The sequence below is a fragment of the Gymnoscopelus braueri genome (assembly GCF_963280865.1).
Source record: "Gymnoscopelus braueri genome assembly, contig: SCAFFOLD_206, whole genome shotgun sequence".
NCBI lineage: Eukaryota > Metazoa > Chordata > Actinopteri > Myctophiformes > Myctophidae > Gymnoscopelus > Gymnoscopelus braueri.
In genome coordinates this window covers 60,001-66,604 of record NW_027660382.1, presented here as the reverse complement: position 1 = coordinate 66,604, position 6,604 = coordinate 60,001, and positions in this window count along the sequence as shown.

Below are 6,604 nucleotides of genomic sequence, written 5' to 3'. Positions count from 1 at the left end.
ATTAGGCTATTTTATCATTTAAGCCTATTATTAATATTATTATTTGGATAAAGTAGTCGGCTACAACCATTAAAATCATAATCATTTAAAGTTTTTTATCATGATCTGACTGTGTGGTTTAATTCCGACAGCCTGCTCTGCTGCTGCTGTGCGCTGCAGTCATAGAATAGCCTATTCGTTGTACGATGGTGTCGCGCGTTGAAAATATCAGAGCTACAAGCTCACAGCACTTTGCAACGCGCCGCGTTGTGAGCTTGTATGTCTGCTATTTTTGATACGCCACAACACAGCTGTGTCTCCTCCTAATCAGCGCTGGGTATAGGTGGTTCGCTCCGGTGTTGTTAAACAGAACCGGGATTTTCCAAGGTGATAGAATCTGAACCAAGCCGGACCCAATTGTCGATAAAGGGACCCGAACATGTGTGGGTCGTATATATTCATTTGTTTTTACTGTGCGACCAGCGGTTCTTGTATTCTTGTTTGTTTTACTGAGGATAATGGTAGAAATAGGTTTAGGATTAGGTATAGTTTTACTGAGGTTAATATTAGGAATAAGGAGGTTAGGTTTAGGCATAGTTTACTGATATGTTTAGGAATACCAGGCAAATACCACCGGATTTTCCCCGGGGCGACTGTGTTTTGGGGCGAGCCTAGCGGGCGTTTTGTTATTCGTTGCGCAGCAGTTCACTCATGCCCACTTTATTCATTTCATTTTTGGCAAGCGACATCTCTGCATGATATAGTAGATCATATAATGTAGTTATCTATAAAAACAGGAACAGATTGCATCTGTGATAAAGTGGAAAGAAGCGTAGATCTAACGTAACAAGGTGTAATGATCAGTTGGGTGCATGTATGCAGTGCAAACACGCATGTGACGTTAATTATAATATATGGCCGGTAAATGTATTCTTTGGCCGGTAAAATATAATCCTGCCGGACCAAAAAATGCCTAGCGGAAACCCTGGTTACTATTTACTTTTCAAATATAAATTATGATATTATCCACTTTAGTCCTATTTTATACATAGGCTGTTTGAAAATAGCAGATCTACGGCAGCTCTAAGAGAGAGCTTGTAGATCTGCTATTTTCAAACATTTTAGTACTTTTACTTTGAGTACATTTTGACGCCAATACTTTTGTACTTTTACTCAATTATTTTTTTTATTCTGGACTTTTACTTGTAACAGAGTATTTCTATATTGCAGTATTGGTACTTTTACAGTGACACTGTCAGTGATGAGCTGTGGATTTTTGAGCTAGGGGGGCTCTATTTTCTGACGTCACGTGCACGCGCACGTGTCGTGCACGCATGTGCACATAGCCGATCAGCTCAGTGCTACAGTTGAAATACTTTTAATTTAATTATATCTCTTATTATTTAGTTGCACTGTTAATTTGTTGTTTTTTATTTTTGTTTCAATTCATTAATTATTTTCTTTTATTTTTAGTTTTATATAAAAGCCCTTTACATAAACTCACCCACACATAAGTACTTAAAATAATCAGACAACTTGTCTTTGTGTTGTCTCAGAGAACTGGGTCCTCTGCTAAGCGATCCCCTTCACACTCTGCAGTGCAGAGACTGTTGTTTCTCATTGTGAGAGGAATGTAACACATTCAATTCAAGTCCATGGCTTTTCTCCAGTAGCCTAATGTTATGCAAAGCAGCCTGGTGGAGGCTATTGAGAACGGCTCGCCACTGACGGCACGAACCTTGAGAGGCTATTGTTTAAACTTTAAGGTGTTAAAAGACCGTCGCTGACGCCAGAGAGCTAAGGGGTCGCCGACCCCCTGAGCACCCCCTACAGCTCATCCCTTAAGTGCTTTTACGTAAAGAATTTGAGTACTTTTTCCACCACTGGCTGGGGTCAGCAAGAATGTGGATTTCAACTGTCTGAGGTGAAGGCTTTCATGTCTAGGCAGGCAGGCAGGCAGACAGACAGGCTATTGTCTTTCTTGAGGTGATAATTAATGGCCGCTGGCGAAGGAATTCACACATTAACTCAGTGATATGTCATTCACTTCATTGAACATCAGTTCACTGAAGTGAGTTCTTCATTGTATTCAAATTACACATCATAGCACAGCAAAACATCTTGAATCTTCATACAGTTTGTGTCTTCAATGCCAAGTTAATACTATGCTCGCTGTTAACACTGCTAATATCTGATAAGCCTAATCAGCATTTACTTATAACAATCCTTGCGCTCTTCCATATAATAATCCATGCTTTAAGGCATCTAAGGCTAAAAGCAGCTCTGAAGTGGTTGCGTTACACTGTGATTAACATTAGAAACAGTAGAAAATCACTACAAAACATATTGTAATTGTACTCAGTGTTACTGACAAACTGGGCCTGAGTGGGCCTTGCCGATGCTGTGCGGGTCACAACCGTGCGTGCACATTTTTTACAATAACTAATTATATACGTATGCGCGTGCCGTGCGTGTGGGAGGGACTAGGGAGGGAATAGTTATAGTATACCCTCCAATTAAAACATCTAGAACACACACTGCCTCCTGTCCATCAATCTCTCCATCTGTGTCTGTCCTGTTTCTCTCCAGCAGGCTGACCCAAGGTTTAGCCCCGCCCCTTTCCCCGCACCACTCGTCTCTGCACTGAACGGAGTGGCTCTATGATGCCCCGCCCCCTCTGCTCCACAGCCAAAACACCTCATGTTTCAACAGTTAATTTAAACGTTATTTTCATGTCATTCTGTCATTTAAGATCATGTAAAGCATCTCCTGTGTGTCACAACATGTTTTAATTCAAGCGATTTACGACCAGACGAGAGCTTTGATACCAAACATAATAAGCTCATCTCTTATGAACGGCGGGATGTTTGATGTTTAGTGGTCGGTGTAACGAGAGGCGCTACGGACATAGCCCTGAAACATGACTGTCATACCATGACAGTCATGCGTTTTATAGCGGTATTCGATTTTTTTACACATTTTGCCCTTTATATTTGAAATCTGAATGTTTATGTACATGTGAGACAAAAGTCGAACACCGCTATAAACCATAGAGGTATAATATAACTAGAGGGCAGATTGCCCCGCCCCCAGCTAACATTTCAATGAATGTGCTCAGTGGCGTTTTGAAGCACCCGGAAGACTGCCGGAAGTAGAATTATTGAGTCGTTTTTGGACACACATAGAGTTATGAGCATGCGCACTAGTGTCCTTTTTGCGTTCTACGGCAGCCCGTGTGTCAAGGAATGAACGCGAGATATTTATTAAATACACTCGAGATGCATATTTATATGTAAATGCATATGTATTTATGTATAATATGTTTACATATTTATATTTATATATATAAATATCTCACAGTATGTTTTGCTCGTGCATGTATTTCTCCCCACCTGCAGTTCCAGCTTTGGCCACTGGGGTGGTGGCTTCAATGTTTCTCAGCAACTCTGGGGGCTTGCTATAAACCAGGGGGACTCGGCACCATAACGCTTGTATACAAGCGTCATGTGAACCATGGCTACTACGGACACAACTGTGTGTTTTATCAACACGCCGTTCATAACGACAGCGTTTACCTTCTTCACCCCGTACACACACATCACCTCCTCCTCCTCTTCTTCACCCCGTACACACACATCACCTCCTCCTCCTCTTCTTCACCCCGTACACACACATCACCTCCTCCTCCTCTTCTCCACCCCGTACACATCACCTCCACCATTCATCCTGACAGCAGACTTTACACTCGCCGCTCCCACTTCCTCCTCTACAGCCAGACTAAACCTCCTCCACAGAACAATGGAAACATGGATAGATCTTAAAGCCAAAGTTATAAACTCCATGACGCTGACAGCAGCAGCCGCTACCGCGGCGCACGTCATCACAAACCCGCCCACAGCGAGGATTAAACACTGACCAATGATGAATAAACAATTAAAACATGAATAAAGAATAAAGATAGAAAACACACTCACTGCTCCGTAGAAACTACCTCAAATCTACACGCTCACACATGCGCACCAGAGAGAGAGAGAGAGAGAGAGAGAGAGTGTTTCACAAACTGTGATGACAGTTTGATTATTATTATTAGTATTAGTATTATTATTGTTATTTGTTTGTCTGTCTGTCTGTCTGTCTGTCTGATAAACACACATACTCAGAAATTATTATTATTATTATTATTATTATTATTATTATTATTATTATACAGTGGTGAGAAGGAGTACAGCTGCACAATGTGTAAGAACTAGATTATGTGGTGTAATCAATGTAGTGATCTGTCTGTCTGTCTGTCTGTCTGTCTGTCTGTCTGTCTGTCTGTCTGTCTGTCTGTCTGTCTGTCTGCCTGCCTGCCTGCCTGCCTGCCTGTCCTCCCTCTCACTGATAAACAGTCATCCCAGAGCCTCATAAAAAGCTGTATTAATGTTGCATCTCCATCTATTCTATTGTTCTGCTTCACTCTGGACTAAAGTGAGTGAAATGCTTTGTTTCTCCAAAGTTAGGTTCATATAATATAATATAATGTAATATGGTCTTTCATTATGTCCTGTATGTACTTCCATACATTAAACAGTTAACATGGTGAGTTCTGCAGCAGAGACAGAAACAGTGTTTTTTAACACATTTAACCCACAATGCAACACCTAAGTAGAGACAGACATCTTACTGGCAGTGAGACCTTATTGTTCTCACAAAACACATGAACATCTGTGCCTGTGGTCAATGTTAGTTTCCTTACATAGAAAAATAGCCTTTGCACGCCGAAAGAGTGATCAAAAAGGTCAACCAAAAAACACGCTTTTTGTGTAGGATTGATCGTCTAGTCAGCAGTGTTGGGCATAACGGCGTTTAAATAAACGGCGTTACTTAACGCCGTTATTTTTTCCAGTAACGAGTAATCGAATTAATTACAATTTCCATCCTTGCAACGCCGTTACCGTTACTGACATGAAATGTGCTCCGTTACTATGTCAAGCGTCCCCAAGCTTTCTGTTACCACGGGCCGGCTGACAGTGTGTGTGTGTGTCTGTGTGTGTGTGTGCGCGCAGCGCTACTACAGGCTGGGCTGCTGCTCCTCATGCTGCAGACATGACACGGTTAGAAAAAATACCAAGGATACGACAGTGATGTCTTTTACTTTTTGCTGTTACGCAGCCAGGAAGTAACACGGACTCGACGCTGTTTAAGCAGTGACATGTGACATGATATCACTGACGAATCCTTGGTATTTCTATCTTCATTGGTATTTTTTCCACACAAACCCAGCGCGGCGCGGCGCACACACACAAACAAACTAACTTTAACAACCAGACCAGTAGAGAAGAGATGGCGAGTCACGAGCAATCCGACAAGATGGCTTTCAGCGCGGACATGGTTCAGTGCCCCCCGGAGCGTTTTGTCAACGGGGGGGGGGGGGGGGGGGCGCTGCGCGGAGCCCTGCTCTTCTAACCTCAAGCCCGTTGGATAAGCCACCACTGTCTACCAGTACCATACCAGTTGTCTTGTCTGAAGTTGTAACTAAGACAGTTTTTCTTTAATTTACACTAAAAGCACTGTAGTGTAGTCCAGTGTTTTTCTTTATAGTTGACAAATGTATGTGAACATGTTGCTCTGTAAAGCTTTAAACCAAATTAAGAAAGAATTTTGACTAGCACAACTGTCACTGAATGGAAAATAGGTTACTTAAAAAAAAAAAAATTCAACATATTGAGACTTAAAAACTGGACTTTCAAAAAGTTTGAGAACCACTGGTGTAGGCAATTACACCTGTTTTACTGTTGTTATCTACCAGTTGCTGTGCGTTGAGGTGCAATAAATATTATATTGAAGTGCAATACATATATTGAAGTTTATTTCTCCCTCATGGCAAAGGTTATTATGTGTATAGTAAGTACCTGTCTATGCTGTTCTACTATGCACCTGGCTTGTGAAACCTGCTCCCAAAAACAATCCAAATTCTTTGACATATTACAACTTTTTCACGCAAATATACTTTTCCTAGTAACTAGTTACTTTTACAATAGAGTTATTCAGTTACTAACTCAGTTACTTTTTTGGAGAAGTAACTAGTAACTATAACTAATTACTTTTTTAAAGTAACGCGCCCAACACTGCTAGTCAGTAAGAATACTCTGAAGATTCTTGCAGGGGCCCTCATACAAGGTCATTATGATTATGCATGCACTTCATGGTATCACAACACCTCCAAGGCCTTAAAAACAAGGCTCCAAACATCCCAAAACAAACTTGTAAGGCTACTTCTTGGCCTCAATCGCAAAACCCATCTAACCTCTGCTCAATTTGCTAGGATTGGATGGCTTAGGGTTGAGGACAGAGTACAGCAACTTGCTATGGGCCTGGTCTTCAAGATACACCACAACATTGGGATCCCCCTGTATTTGTCAAAATACTTCCAAAATGTTAATGAAGTCCATGATCATAACACCAGAGGCAGCTCCACAAATCATGTTCAACCCAGATTTGACACAACGAAGGGAATGAACTCGTTCTCATGCTATTCATCAAAAATGTGGAATGCCCTACCAAAAGGAGTAAAGGAGTGTAAAACCCTACTCACTTTCAAAACTGCCCTAAAGATACACCTTCAGGAGGCTGCAATTCGAAA